Source organism: Aphelocoma coerulescens, chromosome 11 (assembly GCF_041296385.1).
Source record: "Aphelocoma coerulescens isolate FSJ_1873_10779 chromosome 11, UR_Acoe_1.0, whole genome shotgun sequence".
Taxonomy (NCBI): domain Eukaryota; kingdom Metazoa; phylum Chordata; class Aves; order Passeriformes; family Corvidae; genus Aphelocoma; species Aphelocoma coerulescens.
Window position 1 is genome coordinate 3219602 of NC_091025.1, and position 12907 is coordinate 3232508.

A 12907-nucleotide genomic window follows, 5' to 3' on the forward strand; every position below is an offset into this window, starting at 1 on the left:
CATTTTGGTATTTACCAAGATTTTGGACAGCTGAGGCTCAGAGAGGAGAACTCAGGGCTCCTGCCCTGATCTTGTTGGCTTTAGAGATCTCTCAGCATTTTCCATCCCTCAGTACGATGTGAGGGTTGAGGAAAATTTCCAAGGAAAGTTGTGGGATGAGGATGTGCTTGGACAATTTTCATTCTGGAAATGACAAAAGGTTATAGAGCAAATTTCATAGTTCAGGACTAGATTTCAGCACCACATCCACATTGATAATCAGGACAGACTTGTTGTGGAAGGTGGGGTTGGAGGGACAGTACGTGGCATTTATTCCAAACAGATGTCAGTGCCCTGTTCCAAACCACTCCTGAAGATGGACAAAACCTTGCTGAGGTCTGAACAGTTTCTTCTTTTTCCTCTCCCTGCTTTCTTACATCACTTTCTGAGTCACAGCTGCAATTCAGCTGGGACCTACTCAAGGCTGGGGCTGAGTTTTATCAACATCAGGAGACTCGGAGGTGGCCTCACATCTCCTGAGCATGACTGCTCGTGTCACAATGAAGTGACAATGGCCCAGCCAAGAGCCAGGAACGTCAAGCTGGTTTCTTTTTACCTTACCATGATCCAACCTGACAGAGCAGTCAGGCAGATGGGAAGAGAACTCAAATCCTTCCCAGACTGTGACCGCAGAAAGGATGGATTTGAGTAGAGATTTGTGAGGCTGACAAACACTTTCTGCTGAGACACTTCCCAGAGTGTCCCTCTTTTCCTTGGGTGCTCAGGCACTCACCTGCACAGGCATCTCAGGTGGATAACCAAAGGCAAAACTGGCTGGTATAGCACGTTCTTCCCAGTTTGGAAATGGATGTCAATCCTCCTCCATATGGACATAATCCTCTTTCCAATGTGTTTTCCATTTATCCCTGTTTTGACTCTGAGGCTGGATATAGCTGGAGGGTGCAGGGGAAAGGGGAGAGAAGAGAAAGAACCAGAGTTAAGTTTAATAAAAATAATATGAGTGTTCAAAGTTCATGCTCTGGGAATGAATCAATGTGGATTCTCCTATGTGAGGGCACAGGGCAGGCTCTGAAGAACACATGGTCCCAATAAGACAGCACACTTATTCCTAGAAATAAAATTCAGGTGCTTTTGGGAACGCTTGTTAGACAAGATGAAGTGCAACAAAGATAAGGATGCTGAGATTGATTGAGAGAGAACACAAAGTACTGTGGGCAGGGTGTCAGAAATAACATTTCTCTGGAGAGGTAAGTGATGGGGGAAGATGTTTGCAAGCCATGGAAGCTGCACATCAATCTTTGGAGGATGATTTTAAAGGACACTAACTCAATGCTGCATATGGGGAGAGGTGTCTGAGAGACTAAAACTTAATGAAGGACTTGTTGCTATGCAAAATGGTGAGGCAGAAGTCATTAACTGTATTTTTGGAAAAGAAGTTTTCTGCTTTTATTCATAGAGAGCCATTTAAAATCCCCTACCACTGTTTTGAAATTTTCTCTGACTGAAATGCAGCACTAATTACAGTTTTTTGTGAACTTGCAGGGTTCAGGAAAAGGATTTTTATGCAGTGAACATAAATCCATCAATGATCAGGAGGTTCTCAGAACCAACAGTAGCTATAATATTACCTACCTGGACAGGTGGTGTCTGGATAAAAACAATAATTTAAAGACAGAAAGCAGCAAGGCCCTTTTTCTGGGCAATGTATAATTAGAAACAGTGTGCTGCTGAGATTATAAGCAGTGTGAAATCATATCATTAGCATGTAATTACCATGGCAGACATTTCAAAGTTATCTAGAAGAGATGTTATTAAATCAATTCTCCCCTTTCCTGGGTGCAGTTTGATATTTATGGTACAGTAAACAACAAAATGTCTCTACATTTTCAGGTATTTCTTTTTACAATGAACATTACATTTCCACATGTTGTAACTTCCACTGTGAGGGGCTCCTTGTTCTTCCAGCTGTTATCTCCCAAAAAGATTTTGTCTGTGTAGTGATTATTCATAAAATAAAAATCATTTAAGAAATTTCACAAGTCCCGTGATGGACTATGACCTGATAGACGTGGGAGATCACCACCCATCATACAGGAGGATGGAGAGGAGAAAAGCAAAATATCAGGACCTCCACCTCCTGTCTCTGCAGACAAACTTATTTTGATTTACTTCTGCCAAACACATTCATTTATCATTTACTCATTTTGCTTTAGAACAATGAGGTTCGCTCTTCCATAACAACCCTCTGGAGTAAATAGAAACTTAAACAAGCTCCAATCACTATGCTGGAAAAACTTCCTTTAGGACAATTTAAACAAACAAACAAAGAAATATCTAAACCACAACACCCCCTCCAAAAAAGAAAAAAAGCACACAACAACAAAAGATCAAATCCAAACCAAATTAAAAAGCCCTTAAAGAGCTCTTTCCAGCAGGCTGGAATGCTGGATTCTGGTCTTTACAAACTGTCAAGTACAAATCACCTGGAGACCCCACTGCCAGCAGTGACTCCACATTGGCTAATTCATGAAATTCCCAGTTATTGCACCGAATGTTCAGCACAGATGAAATCTGACTTGGATTTGGGGAATAAATCTAAGATGTTTTACATTCTTCTGATGACCAAAGGTCAGGCTGATGACTTGTTCTTTCTGAGTTAACTTAATTTTTGTTCTTGGCTGCAGAACACTTGGCCAAGGCCAGACTTTCAGAAGCACAAAGGGCTCCTTTTGATTCCTAAATGCGAAGCCGCCTGAATTTCAGTTCTGTTGAGAAACAGGAGCTCCCGCTGGGAATAACAACTGGATTTGCAAAGATGGAGCCACAGGTCACTGGTGATTTAGAAATAAATCCCCTTTTTTGGACACCTGAGTGAAATCTGATTAAAATCTCATTTCCCCTATGTGGGGTCCAAGGACTTTTATAAACCTGTCCCTGCCTGGCAAATGCTTCATAGCCAACACCTGATGCCTCCATGCACTAGCTGGAATTTCTCTTCTTTGTTTTCCATGAGCAGAAGTAAATTCTCAGAAAAAAGAAATGGCTGCAATATTTTTGAAAAAACCCCAATATTTTTCCTCACATCAACAAGGACCTCTTGTCTCTCTTCCTTTCAGGGACTTTTTGTCTCTTTTCTTTTCTGGAAAGAGATCAGCTGATCAACACTTGAAAAAAACTACGGAAAAATAGGAACAAGTTTCATTTAATACTCTTTTTATAGAAAAAAGAATTGTTGGTTTCTTTTTTAATGGAACTTTGAAGGTCACTGAAGGGAGGGAAATTAAAGTATTTAATTATGAACAAAATTTAAAGCACTGGAATGACAGAAACATTTTGGTTCTTATTTTTGTTCGCAAATGTTAGGTATGGTACCAGTTTCTGACTCAAATTTGGAACCCTTGGCAACCTTCTGAAACTAAAATGAAAGTTATGTCCTAGGGAGCAAAACTGACAAATTTGTGGGAACAACACATTTTATCTGAAAATATAAGAATTCAGTAGAGATCATATCTGGCACCATCAGCTTGTAAAAACATCAACACATTTGTGAAACTTCACCTCACTCACCAAAATTAAGATGGGACTTATTTCAACAAACTCATATTGTGTTTCACAGGTGAGATTTGCACAGTTTTTCACTCTCTGGCAGGGAAATGTTCTTTTTCTAATTATTTCCTACAAAGATGGAAAGTTTTTCCTAGGCTGGGCTTACATGTGAAAATCCAAGCTCAAATAATTGCAAGAGTTTGGGTTGAGTTCTGCTCTGTCTCAGAGCAATCCAGCCCAAATTCCTCCAAATTGTTGATATATCCAACACTGAATAGAAACTACAGAACAGCTTTGGAATATGCTGTCCAGAGAACCAAAACATGGGGGAAATACCATAAAATAATTAAACTTCCTTTTCTGCCCTCATTTTCCTCTCACTGCCCTTGGGATGAGTTGTTCCCATGTGTTCATCCAGATTTTGTCACTCAGAGAACTACGAGGTTGCATCAGAGCCCCTTCTCCAGACCACCATCAGGAAGTTCTCCTAATTTTCACCATCCCAAACTAAGATTTCACACATGGATTGGAAAAATCAGTATCTCTTCAACCCCTAAAGAAAAATTGGCATGTCATAGAATTATAGAATTATTAAGATTGGAAAGGACCTCCAAGACCATCCAGTCCAACCATGCCCCCAGCACTGCCAAGCCCACCACTTACCCATGTCCCCAAGTGCCACATCCACATGTTTTTTAAATCTCTGCAGGGATGGTGACTTCACCACTTCCCTGGGCAGCCAGTCCCAACACTTGATAACCCTTTCCATGAAGAAAATTTTCCTACTATCCAATCTCAACCTCCCCTGGCTCAACTCGAGGCCGTTTCCTCTCCTGCTGTGTCCAGAGGGTGATTCATCCCAAACTCAGACAGGTGTCCAAGAGACCTCGGAGGAACTGCATGGCAATGCCAACCTCCCTAAAGAGAGCTCATGGGGAGTTTAGGTGACTTCCACTCAACCTGCAAATTTTATGGGTGGTGAAGTCACAGAAGACAAACTCCCCTTGCCAAGAATGAAAATGACACACGGAGCCATCGGGAATTAGGTTGGATTCCTCCACCGTGGGTGACATCGGCCTCTGAATAAAGCAACTGGCAAATAAATAAATTTTAAAAAAGTAAATAGCAAATAAACAGCAAATAAATAAAAAATAACAAATAAATAGCAAGCAAATAGCAAATATCCCAGCCTGAGCCAGGGCTGGCAGCAGGAGAGGAGAGAGGAGCCAGGGAGAGCATTACCTCACCCACTGTTGCTGGAGTAGGCATGGGACTCATCTGGAGCACTCCACTGCCTCTGGGCAAGTTTTTGGCTTTTCCTGCTGAAAACACCATTTAATCAGGAGCAACCAGCCTTGAAAAGAGTATTTGCTGTGAATCCCATGTCCCCTGTGAACAACATCCCTGCCACCTCGAGCTTGTTTGGCTGCGGTGTTAACACTTCTTCAGATCTGTCATTAGCTCAGCTGAGGAGAGAACAGAAATGCTATTGAAGGCCCAGCTCCATCGTGGGAGGTTAGGAGTGCAAATCCTCGCCTTGCACTGAAAACATGATGAGTGTTTTATGTTGGTGTTGTGCTTTCTATTTTAGGGAATGCCTTTATGTTACAAGCCCTTTTCTAGCACATAAAGTGCCATTTTTAAGGGATTCTTCCATCACAGCCATACTCATTTATCTTAAACTGTAATCTCCCACATTCCCAAAAATTAATGCAGGACTATAATCTTGCCTTGTATCTTACAAATGCCTAGCTCTGAGTTTAAAAGAATTTACCTTGTCCCTTGTTTTTCTTTTGCATTTTAAGATTTCTGTGGTGGAATCTGAATCCAGTTTTATCACAAGGAAGATTCAAATGTCACCAAAAGCCGCCTTTTCCGGTTGTAAGACTTTTTGCAAACCATTCTCCTCAGTGTCTTCACACTGTGTTTTTCTCATATGAGATAACATCTGTTGGTTTATCTCAGATTATCACCAGGAATGGGTTGACCTTTGACTGTGATCACAGGAATCATCATCAGATTTACAGTAAACTCAACAATGTTCCTTCCAGGGAAATGATGCAGTGTTTTGTTGGATAGTTTTGACTTCTGTTTCTGTCCACCAGATTTTCTATCTTTGCCATTCTTCAGAAAAGTTCATAATTCAGGACAAAGATGGAATTCCTCCAAAATACTCCTTTCAGTGTTGTCTTCTAAGTAAACTAAGTGCAAATATAAACATTTCAGAGAGGAGACAGACCACTTAAAAAAACCAAAACAAAACTCAAAGGCTAAGTCCATTTCATCTGCAACAATCCATTACCTATTTGCACATCTGACCTTGCAGCTCTTGCACACACACAAACATTTTGTTGGAGTTCAGCATCAAGGGTAAAAGGGAAAAATCCTCAACCAACATGTTAAGTGCTCTGGAGAAAAACTTTCTGCAGGGGACTGGAAAGCTGAAACAGGCACAAACCTAAGTAAATATTGATTTTTTTAAAAAAATTTTTTTTAAATGATGGATTATCTGAAAATGTTTATTGTGTTGAAATTGATGAGGCTTTGGAGAAAACATCTATGAGTCATAATAGCATCAAAGGGGTAAACTCAAGAAGAAAAATGAGAAAACCTGTAGGAAAAGATCACAGAATTACAGAATATCCTGAGTTGCAAGGGAGGAGAATCGTTGAGTTCAGCTCCATCACATCCAATAGCTTGTTCTAGAGAACTGAGGCACAGGAGCAATGCCCATTTTATCTCTGTTTAAAACAGGAGATGAGAAACCCCAGTAATTCTGGGACTCGCTGCTTGTCTCTGCTCTCCAGCTCTGCACCCAGAGGTCATTAAAAATATCCATCTCAGCTGGGCATGGAGAGATAGAAAATGAGACTCATCAGCAAAGATTTAATCCCTCACTGGTGTTCAGCAGCTTATGCCCTGACTCCTTCACAAATCAAGGCTCTGAGGGACATGAACAGCACTCCAGTCTCTGGAAATGTGGGAAAGCAATGCTGGTGCTGGTGGGATGCATTTTTGTACCCTTACACAGTCTTTAGCCCACTCCACTGTGTGAATCATCTCTAACAGGTTGCCCATCCTATATCCCATGGAGATTTTTGCTTTTTTGTTATTTCTAGTAAGGGATATCTCTTAAAATGCCTTAGGGACCATGGAGAAACCATAGAATCATAGATGCAACATAATGATTCAACAATGTCCATAAGGGAAGTGCTGGTTGTTCATCAATAAGACACCTCTTACTCAACCCCTGGAGCTTCAGGATTATGTGTTCATCTACTGGAGAGGGCATTTGGAGATAGGACAAAGGGGTGATGCCTTTAAACTGCAAAAATTTAGGTTTAGATGGGATATTAGGAAGAAATTCTTGCCTGTGAGGGTGGGGAGGCCCTGGCACAGGGTGCCCAGAGAAGCTGTGACTGCTCCTGGATCCCTGGAAGTGTCCAAGGCCAGGCTGGATGGGGCTTGGAGCACCCTGGGATAGTGGGGGGTGTCCCTGCCCATGGCAGGGGATGGAATGGGATGATCTTTTAAAATCCTTTCCAACCCAAACCATCCTGCACAATCCAAAATGACAAGTTACTTTTAAAGTATTTGGGACAAATTCAGACAGATTTTCCTTTCTAAAAGATTTACCACCCCCCCAAAAAAAAGCAGTAAGCACACATACTGATGTGTGGAAAGATGCTTCTCATGACTTTAAATTGGAGAAATTATTGTAAACATCCAGCTATATTTTCCCCATAACATCCATTTTTGAACACTTCAGTCTCTTCCAGACTCTCTTACTCATAATTGCTGCTCTCTTAGAGGGTATAGTAAAAGCAAGTGACTGTTTGCCAAGTGACAAACACACACAAACCCCTGAGCCTCACAGATGTTTTCAGGAAGCTGCAACCCCTGATAAATCTTTGCAGACCACTGAGATGAATAATATTTGTGGATGCATTTTTGAGGCTGCCAAACTGGAGAGGTATTTGTGGCTGTGGGCTTTGCCACTCACATGGAAAAGTATGTTTTCCCTATATCCATCCTATAGGCTATATTTTGCACATCTGCCTTTAATTAGAACCATTTCATATCTTCAAGAATATGTGACATCAAATGAGTCATTTAGAAATTGGAGTTAACCAGCAAATTATGCACTCCTCTGTTTTTTCATTTGTGAATTGCTACTGTCGACATTCCCTCAGGGCAGAGTTTTCAGCAAATCTGGGGAACCCAAATGTATGGCAAAGGTCACAGGCTTGGGGACAGATCAGACCTGCATTTTTACACCATATAGCTACTTACTACAGCTATTTCTCCCCTGACACATGGAATAACAGAATCTCTGTCCTCCTCTGTCCTCCTGTGTGTTTGGGGTTTTTTCCCCCAGATATTTCAGGGAAGGAATGGGAAAACCAGCCTTAAATCCTGGAGGAGCTCTCCAAGCCAAGCTTCGTTTCTGATTTCAGTGATGCTTAAAGCACAACATGAGGTTGTTATTCCGTGGTCCCTTGCTGAAACAGGTCACTGTGGCCTCCCCTGTTAAAAGCTGCCTGCCAATTATATTTTGCTCCAGGCCAGAATTCTGCATAAAAACACCAATGAATTATTAGTAGAGGGAAAAGGCTCTTTATTGCTCTTATTTATACTTCAGCAGCACTTGGGGGATGGAAGCTTCCAGCCCAGGTGCTGTTCAGAAATGTTGCAAGAAACACCCTGCTTATAATAACTGCAGCAGACAAGAGGTGAGGAGGAGAAGTGAAGAGGGAAACCAGAGCAGCTCAGTCCCAGATGCACATAGTCCCCACCAAATCAAGTCACTGCACTGTGAGAATCACCCAAATCTGATCTCACTGCACGGAGAGAGTTTAATCAGCCAATTGTTTTAATTGGAAGAGGGGCTGATCCACAGAACTGATTTCACCACGAGAAGGAGAAAGAATGGGACAATTACTGAGAATTATTTAGCAACGTCTCATGAGCCAGTGGAGTCTCCATGAACTCAGAGTGAAACTCCATCACCAGGGACTGGAATAATTTCATTTTGGCCTGAATTTCACTGATGGGTATACAAGGTATATATAAAACAAATTACCTGTCACTCTGGGACTCTGTTTTCCCAATTTTATACAACAGCTCCTCTCATCTTTCTCCTGGACATCACCAGCCTTGCTGCTTTCTTCCAGTTAGGACTTTCTGACTGGCATTGGCCCCCAGGAATGACAACCAGCCTGGCAGCCACAAGCAATTTACACTCCACAGTTGCAATATTCCCTTTATGCACTTAGGTTTTGGCCCACTTTTCTCTCTAGAAGATTATGCAACACTAATTATATTCTATTTTTTTTTTCCAGGGGAATTGATAGAAACACATCCAAAGGCATATTTCCCTAGGCAATAGCCTGCTTTAATAAATTCTGGTTGCACTGGAAATATTGGTATTTTAATCTGTAAAACAGAGATTAGGCAAAAGTTTCTAATATTACTTAAGCACTTCAAGCCAAGCAGCAATTCCATTGTACTTTAAATTAAACATGAGATTTTTATGTCATTCTAAAGGAGGGTGGATACATTTCTTCACCAAATGTATGTTCCAATTGTATATTCATGATTTTAGATCAAGACACGAAGAAAATAACCAACATTTACTGGGTGCACAGCAGGTGACACACTGATCCATTGCTAAACCCCACATTTCTGATCAAGTGTATTAAATATTTTTACAGAAATTTAATCTAATCCCTGCTTGAAAAATAAATCCCAGACAAGAGCAATAAGGATAAGGGGCTTCTAGAGAAAGCAATGCTTGCTCAGGCAAGATGGATAAATTAAAGGCAAGTTGGATAAATTAAATAATGAAGTCCACACCTTCAAAAATTATTTTTCTGTCTATGTTCTGTTAGCAGGCAGAGGCCTGGACATTGTGATAATCTATAGACAACCAGATTTAACTTCTAGGTGACTTATCCCAGTAAGAAATAGCCACAATTTAGGGGGAAAAACCATTCTCTTACATCTGTGCATGTCGACCTACAGCAGCAGTATGGAAACCAGCTCACCTAAAGCAGGGTTATTCTGGATTTACCATAATTTTGAACAGATTCTCTCCCAATTAAATCTACCCAGAGCATGAAGAAACCGTGCTGATAATACAAAAACCATTTTGCTTCACTTGCTCTCCGTTTTCAGCAGCACAAGGACACTCAGCATCAGCCATGGATACCCTGGAGCGCTGGTGAGCATGGGAACCTTTCCTGGTGCAGACAGGACCTTTCCAACTTTGCACACCAGATGTGAGTTTGGCCTGGCTAATTTAATAAAATCCACTTTAAAACCCCTAATCAAGCAGGAAAAGGTTGATCAGATGCTCAGACTTTCCTCTTACTCAAGATGGCAGCAGAGATATTGAGTCACTGAGCAGAGGGTTTATTTTCTGCACCTCTAACAGGGCTGCTGCCAGTGCCTGGAAACAGCTTCGTTCTGGAATGGAACAAGGCAGAACCCAATAGAAAATAAAACAAGGGAGTCGGGAGTTCATTCCGGATGTTCCTTACCGTGTCCTGTTGCTCCTGGCCGTGTCCCCTGCTTTCCACACAGGAACACATGATGTTTGCACAACCTCCTTACAGAAATGACTTGTCTCCAGGTTGCAGCATCAGAGAGACAAACCGGAGGAGTATCCTGGAAAAGGAGAGATGGGTGATGTGAAACAGATGTTTTCCCTTAATTGCTTATTGCAGAGGCAGCCCAGTAACTAATCCACCTGCTGGGCTTCCACAGTTATAATTACTCACCCCGTGATCCCAGCCAGCTGAATTTATGTTTTCCATGCCTCGTTATATCCATCTCTGCCCAACAGTATGGCCCAAAGTGCTGCACAAATGCCACACTCACATGAATACCCATCTCCTTCTTGCCTAGAGAAGCTGTGGCTGCCCCTGGGTCCCTGAAAGTGTCCAAGGCCAGGTTGGACAGGGTTTGGAGCAACCTGGGATAGTGGGAGGTGGATTGGAACAAGAGGATTTTTAAGGTTCCTTCCAACCCAAACCATTCTGACTCTGCAGCTCTAGGTGCAGTGAGGAATACAGGTATTTTCAATGCTGCTTAGCTATAAGGATTCACATGGCAAGTAGGGTTTTCCAGAGAATCTAGAGACGTTAATTAAAAATAATAGTATGGTACATGTGAGAGCAGAGCTTACCTATCACAGCAGTAAATAATTGATGTCTGAAAATCCCTGTTTCTTCTAAGACCACTTTAGTCATAAGAACTGCTCAGGAACACACAGTGAAGGTCTCTGAATATCCAGGTGATGCGAGAGCTGATTTTTAATCTGCTCATAAGTTGCTATTCTAAGTCACGTTCAGCACAGAGCAATGGTTGGTGTTTCCCTATCATTTTCCCCAAATATTTCAAGACTTGCACTCAATGGCACTGGTCAGTGAGGAGTGAAGCCCGTGGTAGTGAGTTCTGATTGTGGTTAACATGCAATTAACGTTACAAAGAGCTAATTGAATGAAGGAAAACAGAAGTTTCAAGGGATCTCCGCTTCTCACCTAGACCTTGGAAGCAGGGGCAGCCATGCCTCCAATGCTCCAACAGTGGGACTGGATCCTTCCTCACTGCCAGAGGAATTTGGCTTTGATGGATTGGCTGGTGCACAAGTGACAGGAGGTGAAAAATTGTCTCTGACTGGACTTGATAGGGCTGGAAACAGAACGTGACCTGAGCTCCAAGCATGGTTCTGGTCCTCATTAGCACCCTTCATCTTCCCTTCTTTTCCAGGGAGCTACTTATTTCTGAGCCTCAGGTGAGAGCCAGCACCAGCTGGAGATAATTTAGTCCTACTTCACTAATGTTGATGTCTCTGGATTTAATATTGGCACTTCTGGAACCCTCCTAGGGCTCTTTGGCTCGGTGAGGTGGTTCAGGTAGTTATCCTGAGCATAATATTTTGTTAACCAAGAGGGTGCAGATCTATTTCAAATACAAAACAGGAATCTGCACATCCAGGACTAACAAAGCTCCCCAAACTCTTCCACTGCTGGATACTCAGCAGCCCTCAACTGTGGGGAACATCTTCAAAAGCCTTTCAGGCTTAACTAATGCCTGCTGGAGAAACACTCCATACCAAAATTAAGTCCTCAGAGGGAAAATTCAGTGGCTGGAGAGATGGATTTGGATGTGCTGGGAATGCAGAGAGGAGTGAGAGTTGAGCTTTGTCAGGGTGGTCACCAAGCACTTTGCTCAGTGGAAGAGGCATCCAGATGCAGCCAGTCAGCCCCCACTGCTCTCCCCGTGGCTCCTGGGAATACCTGATCCAAGGGACCTAAGCAATGGCCTAGGGAGAAGCTGGGAGAGAGCCCAGATACAGCAAGTTATGAGAAGAACAGACAAATAACTGAGGCACATCACAACAGCCTTTGCCCATACCCTTGTGCCTGGGGACAGGCACAAATCCATCAGCTGAAACCCCTGGCAAACCAGAAAGCCAGAGGGAGATTTAAAAATTGCCCCTTGCCAGACAGGCCATGGAATATTTTTCCTGCACTGTTGCTCCTGAGCTCTACCCAGGGGTGTTCCCAGCCTTGTCTCCCCTGCAGTTCCTGTGTGCAGGATGATCTGGTACAGAGGGACATCAGTGATGGACAGGAGGTACCAAAAGCATCCTCATCAGTGCTATAAAAACCATAGGTGTTATCCCAGGACCAGAACAAAGGAGGGACACAAAGAGAATGAAGAAACCTGTGAGTTTACAGTGTCTTTAGTTTCACAGACTTCCCTCAGCCACGTTCAGCAAAGCCAAATTTAAGATATCTTTTTGCTTTAATTTCAAAGAGTTCAGTTTGATGCCTGCCTTGCCCATGGCTCTGGTGGGAAATGCTGGTGTGATATATATCACAAACAGAGTTTTTCCTTCAAGCCCCTCAAAATCTCATCTGCCTTATCTGTGCCTGCTCTCACACCCAGTCATTTATGCAGGTAACTGCAGTCCCCTCACTTGCCAGTGGCATGGAAAAGCCCTGGAATTAACCCAGCAGTTTTGATGTCTGCAGTAATTGTACTCTGCCTCCTCTTTCACGGAGAAAAAATTTGCTACAATACTCAAGATAAAACAAATAAATCCAATCTAAAAGCCCATCTAATTGAATTAAATGAAAGTAGCCTCTCAGACTGCCCCTTCTGTGAATCACATTATCTTCATGTTTACTGACTCTTTGACAGGAGTCTAAATGATCCCAAATTTAATCAGAATAAATCAACTAAACAAAAAAAAATCCCTTCTAAAGAGGACAGACATTCTTAACAGTCATCTGGAACAGATTATTCCTCTCCAAGTAGCATTGTTGATACTGAAAGTGTGGTAACAATA

General features: G+C 42.2%; 1 protein-coding gene across 6 annotated transcripts in view; it reads right to left on the reverse strand.

Moving 5' to 3' along the window:
* Window positions 1-10215, reverse strand: part of LOC138117029 (hepatocyte nuclear factor 4-beta-like) — a 36511-nt gene extending 26296 nt beyond the window's left edge. For 4 of the 6 annotated variants that reach the window (XM_069026952.1, XM_069026954.1, XM_069026956.1 and 1 more), the window contains exons 1-2: window positions 10089-10215; window positions 773-932 (exon numbers count right to left, since the gene is read on the reverse strand). The gene's annotated coding sequence lies outside the window, so the exon portion shown is untranslated. Of the gene's footprint in view, window positions 1-15; window positions 184-772; window positions 933-4788; window positions 5013-5320; window positions 5748-10088 lie in introns of all 6 variants that reach the window. The other 2 variants (XM_069026955.1, XM_069026953.1) reach the window with 2 other exon arrangements.
* Window positions 10216-12907: the final 2692 nt, after the last annotated feature.